The sequence below is a fragment of the Tinamus guttatus genome, unplaced genomic scaffold (assembly GCF_059628265.1).
Source record: "Tinamus guttatus ecotype Peru unplaced genomic scaffold, ASM5962826v1 Tinamus_guttatus_pri_ptg000197l, whole genome shotgun sequence".
In the NCBI taxonomy this organism is placed as follows: Eukaryota; Metazoa; Chordata; class Aves; order Tinamiformes; family Tinamidae; genus Tinamus; species Tinamus guttatus.
This window is the reverse complement of record NW_028288731.1, coordinates 4,767,371-4,773,945: the sequence shown is the minus strand read 5'-3', so window position 1 is coordinate 4,773,945 and position 6,575 is coordinate 4,767,371.

Below are 6,575 nucleotides of genomic sequence, written 5' to 3'. Positions count from 1 at the left end.
CATTAGATCCCTCATTGCCCATGCATAAGTTTAGCCCAACCATCCCTGAGAATGCACGGGGAATGTAGAACACCCCTGTCCCAACCCTACAGCTCCTCTGGACACGTAAATGACCACACTGGGCGACTCAGAGTGGAGAGCCATGTCCTAGCTATGCAGCTCACAATCCACTTTAGAAAAGCTCCTTATTTCCATAGCTTTTCTTCTGAGCTTTCACAGTGCAACAGCCAGTGCCAATGTGCTTGAGGTTTGTTGACTTTCTTCAAGGGAAGTTCTTTCCTCTCAACAAATAACCCTGAGCACGGGGAGTTGGTACAAAGATACATGTCTAAGTAGAGCTCCTTAGGCTCTAATCTGATCCTGCTTATACTGCTGTGAAGTCATTAAATACTATTCTAGATTCATTGCAGAGCAAATGAAATGCAGAACGTCATAATATTACGAAAAAGTTCTCTCTCATATTGTCAAAGAAAGTCAAGCATACACATTCACACTGCCATCACGGGCTGGTTGTTCTCCATGTTTCATTTTTCCTCCTGCACTATTAGATTCCTCCATTAAATTGGATACCTCCTGGCAGACAAAAGAAATCTTTCAGGGTTTTCCTCCCTGCTCTCCTTTTCTCCTGTGAGAGAGCTTGGTATTTGGAAGGTCTAGGTCCGTGCAACGATGGGTTGGAGAAGACATTCTGGGATATAGCTTGCCTTGTTGCGAGGGCAGAGAGCTTTAAGGACTGTGACACAACATAGAACATAATATTGTCCTGCAGCTAGTCCATACCCTCTTTTCCTCTATAAATATGGTTATAAGAAGAGGAAAAGGGAATGTAAACAGTTACTGTTTCTTGCCCAGATCTTCAGTTTAATACTCAGTGGACTGGGATGGGGAGATTTGGGTGGAGATGTTCCTCCACGACATCAAAATGCTGCCTTCTGGCTATGAGTGCCACCAATTTCTCTGGTGTTTCCCCATAGCTCCCTCACTAGTGGTGTTCTGATACCTCAGTGCTGCGCATAATTCTTGCTCAGAGAAGCTCTCGCAGTCTTGCCAGTGACACTACTTAGACAAGTAAGATGCATTCAGGAAGGTTTATGTGCCTGCCCCTTGACTATTTCTCTTCGCCTTCCTTTTTCCTCCCAGAACTATCGTGAAGCTGCACGGAGTCTTCCAGTTCCTGATGTTCCAGAGGTGAAGAAAAGCCATCTCAGGTAAGCAGACTAGGATATGAGCACAGTAATCACTCCCTTATTACTATACTGTTATTATATTATTATCACTTCCGTATTCTTACAGGAAGAATCCTGTGAGTAGTTCAGAGTACTCACAGTACAGTGAAGTGAGTACTTTCAGAGTACTTGTACAGGGGAAAAAAAGCTCTCAGTGATTTGTCCATGTATCTTGGTCAGCATTCACCTCAAACTAGTTTTCCTTCTCATTGCCTGTCAGCAGCCCCAAGATCAAGGGGATTAAAACACCCTGGTAACTCAGTGTGCCAGTGCTTGCTGCAACAGCTGGGCCAAAAATGGCCTGTGCTTGGTTCATCTTAATTCTTTGCCATCTCCCCTCTGCTCATCAACACCTGCACACATTTGGGACCCAGCATAAGAATACTTCCAAATTCAGCCCTAAGCAGCCAGTCTGCAGTGCACATGTCTAATGCTCTGCTGGTGTGGAACCAGTAGGCTGGTAATCCTGTTAGTAATGGCAGAAGCTCCCTCTAGGAAATTATAACAAATAGTCTTAAACAATTCCTTTTGTTGACAACTTTATCCAAGAAACCATCTTCCCTGGAGACTTCACTCAACTTTTGACTAATCCCCTCCTTCCCTCAGGAGCTCTTTTGTTGAAGGAGATTGTAGGCAAACCCCAGGAATGACAGGTCTCTGTAAGCCTTGGATCAGCCTCTACATTCTTTCAATTGTCAGTCCCCATCTGTCCTGTTTGTACATCGATCTTCTGGTCCAGGGATCTCTCTATTAAGTGACACATGGCTGAGTTTATTCTGCAGGACCAACATCCAGACTGTGCTGTTACATCTTCGTTGCCAAGTCAATCTTTCTGACATTGCCTTTGGAAAAACAAAAGGCAGGACAGCTGCGCAGTTTTGTTCTCTTCCACTGAAAGGTGACTTTTAAAAATAAGGTTCTCTGGACCAGACTTTGCCCTTGTCTTATACCCACAAAGATTCTACGTCGTTTCATCTATCCCAAGAGCTATTTCAGACGTCCTTGGTGCAATGGAGGGCAGAATCTGCCCTTGTTACAAAGGAATTTTATTAGGATAAATATTTATGTCCCTAATCCCTGAATGAGAAGAAAAAAAAATACCCCAATTCCAAATATTCTGCGGGGCTAGTGACTTCAGTTACATTGCTAGTTAAACAGCTGGTTTAAAACAAGGTCCAATATTTCTGTAGATCCAACTGCAGTTAGCTGGTCCAGGAGCACATACACATAAGGGGCAGTGCATTACTTCTCTGCATTTGGGGAGCCAGCGTGAGAAGGGAAGCAGATCCATAGGTTCCTGCTCAGCAGGCACATACAAGGAGATTGAACAGGATGGAAAATGGATGGAGTATTGGAATGGAGGGTTTGTCAACCTGGGATAGACCTCTGGCACTATCCGTTCCCTTTCTGAAACCAGGAGAACAACAGGGAGACTGTGGTGATGTTCTGTCCCTTGCTGTGGGGCCCGGGGATTCATGCTTTAGCCTGGTATGTTTAGTTTTTTGGTTTTGTCTATTTTTGTAACTTATTTCAGGTTGGCCAATAAAAGAAGGCTGGCCAATTTCATTATGTTCCCAGGAAATTCCATTCTCCCGTGTGCCAGCGTGAGGCTGTGGTGCCTTAGATGCCTATCTGCCTCTGATTAGATTTTGAAAAAGCACACAGAACCTCCTGCTTTCCGTTGGTAGCCTATTAAAATGACAAAGAAATTCCTGTTACATTTATAACCTTGCTTGCATGTCTGACTCCAGATGCCTTTCTTAAAAAAAAAGAGTAAAGATTTTAATAATCCACACACCTTCGCTTACAGAATGCCTTCTATAACTAACCACAGAAGAAAACTTCAGTTGACATTTCAGCTTGTTTAATATGTTTTGTAAACAGCTTAGAAAAAAAGGGACACACTCACTCGGAAGCGAGGCCTGATCCAGGTTTGTGCATCCACGTGCCGTTGGAAACACCGCGGGACAGCTCGGCGCGTCCTGCCGTCCCGGCTGGGCTGCCCTGCCTTGGCGGCCTCGGGAGGAGCTCCCCGAGTCTCAGAGTCAGCCACCGGCCCCGGCTGGACACGTGCTGCTCGCGGATGCACAAAGAAAGCAAGGAGAGGGGTGAATCTCACGGCTGTTTTCCCGTAATTTCTCTCAATAACAGTGAGTTAAGTAATCGAGGTCTTCTGTAACAAAACAAGGAGAGCAGGAATATTGATGCTGGAGTATCATTTTAAAGTATCTCTTACTAAAATGCACGTACAGTAAACCCAGGCATGTTATGAAATAAGATTTTGCCTACTCTGCTCAGGTTTTGGCACGCGCATAGGAGGCAGATTTTATCATAACGTTAGGCCGCTCTAACAGAAAACAGCTCCATTTCCTGCAGTTAGCCCCGTGTTATGGAGATATAGTTGAAAACAGAACATGCCCCGTGGCTGAGTAACCCAAACTGTATCAGAAATTCCTGGTGTCTGCTTCAAACAGCAAAGGCATTTGGAGTCCTAAGGAAAGAAGTCTCCAAAGATAAACTCCGGTTTCCAGCTCGCAGCAGCAGGGTGCTGTGATATGGGACAAACACAAGAAGGGAGAAGCTGTGGCCAGAACATCCCTGCGACTTGGCCCCCTCCCCATGAGCAGAGCTCTGTCGGGTCTGCTACTTCAGGGAGGAAATTGTGTTGTGGGTGAAACCAGAACAAATTAGCTATGAAATACGAACTTAACCGGCACGGACAAAGGCAAACAAAACAATCTGGCCAGCCTAAGCAAGGTGGAAATGAAGCAATATTTTAAATGGAGAGGCACCAGAGGAAAGGGCACTGGTCTGGCAGTTGGAAACATGACTAAACCCACTCTCCCTCCCCGGTAATGATACCACTGTGCACTGGGCAGTGGGACACTGATTTACTGATCTTTTCTTTCTCAATGTGAGAAAATTTCCCACTTTGCCCCCAGCCTGGGATATGGTGATCCAGGCCAGGGTGCCTGTTCTCCCACCTTTAATGTACAAGGAATTCCCGTGCTCAGTAATGGCATCAACACTGATAGCAGCAACCATATTCTTACCAAAGAGGCACTCGGCCATTCCTGGTGTCTACCAAAACCTGCTCGAGCTTCCTGAGAGGCTCCTGTCTGGTAAGGAGCAACAGGTCAAAGGTTTCAGGCTGCAGCCTCACTGCAGGGCCCGTGAGCACCCACTGGCCTGTGCAGAAACCAGGTGGGAGGAAGAGCTGCAGTTCACTGCCTTGCCTTCTCTGTGCTGCTTTCCCCATCACATAAACTAATTCGGGATCTTATTTCTCACAGTTCCATTCCCTCTGGGTTTTTTTGGAAGAGGATTTCTTTAATCTAGGCTCCCTTCTCTAGAAATCTAACCTATGATTTCTTCTCTTTTTTCTTCTTCTTGGAGCAACCAGCAAAACATTATTTGGTAGAACAGTGGTGGGAATGCAACCCGCTAATCAAAAGGATTCAAATGGATCTGTGCACTGCCAAGCTCTCTCCTTCCCAGCCAGTGGAGGGGGAAAAAAAGCAAAAGAAAAAAGAGACAGAGCGAAGGCACAGAGCTCCTCTCCTTCAGCAATCTCACAAATGCAAAACCTTCCACTCCAGTGACTCCTCATTAACTTACCAAATCTGACAGTCTAATTATCGGAGCTGCTTCACGCTTAGAATAAATAAATACTAAAGTGGGTGTTTAAAGAAATTGAGCAGTGAAATTCAGTCATCTAGACAGTCAATAGAGAGAGAGTTTATTTTAAATTTTTATATTCTTATGTATTTATATCATTTTAGGAAAGATAATGAGATAGTTGTCTTTCAGGCTAATTGAGTTCCCAGGCTCATGGCTGTTTGCTGTCACCGTCTCCAACTTAGCTTTAACTTTTGTGCCTTAGAAATCTGATCACTGCATCCCCATTTGCTCTTTTCTGAAGGCAGAAGTGCACCTAAGGATGGGAAGTGACTACATGGGAGTTCCAGTCCGGCTGTCTTCCGCAGCAAACAAGACAACTAAATCATCTTCGATTTGCATTTAAGAGTCCTAAAGAGGAAGTGGAAGATAAAGAAGCCTCAGATATAATTTTGCAGGAGACAAAATAGGGAAAAATGTCTGCTAACGTTTGATGCGATAGAGTCTGCCTCCTCGTGGGGTATTACGAGCATTCCCCAAAGGAGCAGTTCACCTCCCAGAACAATAGGACCTTTATAGAGGCTCCCTGGCCTTAGATCAAGGCAGTCAGAGCATTTGATCCATGTCTGTAGGACTTTGTTTCCACAAGTCACGTGGGCCAAACGCTGTGCCCGTTCAGCTTTCACAAGAGCCCGAGCTGGGGAAGGGGCGAAGGAAACCTGCCGTCCCCTCCCGTCCCTGCCCGTGCCACCCTGCCCGCGTCCCCAGGGAGGACACGGCTCCTGCCGGCGTTCCAGACGGAAGTTCCAGTTCCAGAAGCCAGGCTGAGGCGCTGCCTGCCTTTGAGAGCCTCCGGAGCTGTAGGAAAGGTGGCTGTTGAGCCAGGACGTGCAGCGGGGAGGGCTGCGACCGGGGGTGCCAGCGCCGGCCTCCCCATCCCATGCAGCTCCCCCGCTGGCCCCTTGCTGGCCCCAGCCCTTCTCGCAGGGTGTTTTCTGGGGGAACCCGCTGGTGCCAACCCCAATATTACACTGCTCACGCTCCCCACCGGTGAGCTGCTCCGGAGCATCCGAGGGCAAAAGAGACGGAAAAGAAATTAAATTTATAACTAACTTCCTGCATAGGGCGCAGAAAGGCAGGAGCTGCTCCTGTGCTGTCCTGGGACGCTGCTGGCAGGATCCAGCCGTTAGCATTCCCCTCCACAGCCAGGAAGATGCTGTTTGGAGGTGTTTGTATCTTGGAAACACTCATTTCCCCAAGTATTTTTTGCCAGGGAATTGACCTTTGAAAGATTTCCTCTGGCTTCCAACTTATCACATCAACTTCTAAAAAGGACATTCTTGCTGCAGCCATTTTATAAAAACAGAAGGTAATTTCTGATGGGCACGTTTCATTTCTTCAGGTGTCGTTTCCCTCTCTCACACACCTTGAGATCGGCTCCCTTCCTTCCACCTCTCGTCTCCAGCTCATCCTTTGCCCTTCTGCTTTAGCTCTCCGAGGAGGACAGCTCTCTGCCAGCACCCCTGAACAGCGCAGGACAGAAGACGCCTCGGATCTGCGCTGTGCTATCATAGCAACCAGAATTTTAAAATGATGCAGTTAAATTCCAAAGTGCTGCGATACCAAAATGACACAGGAGAAAAAATGTCCTACCCGGCTGCGGTGATAGGGATGGCTATGTGCAGAGTTACTCAGAACTGCCTGATTTTTAGAGGCCTAACGAGTCGCTCC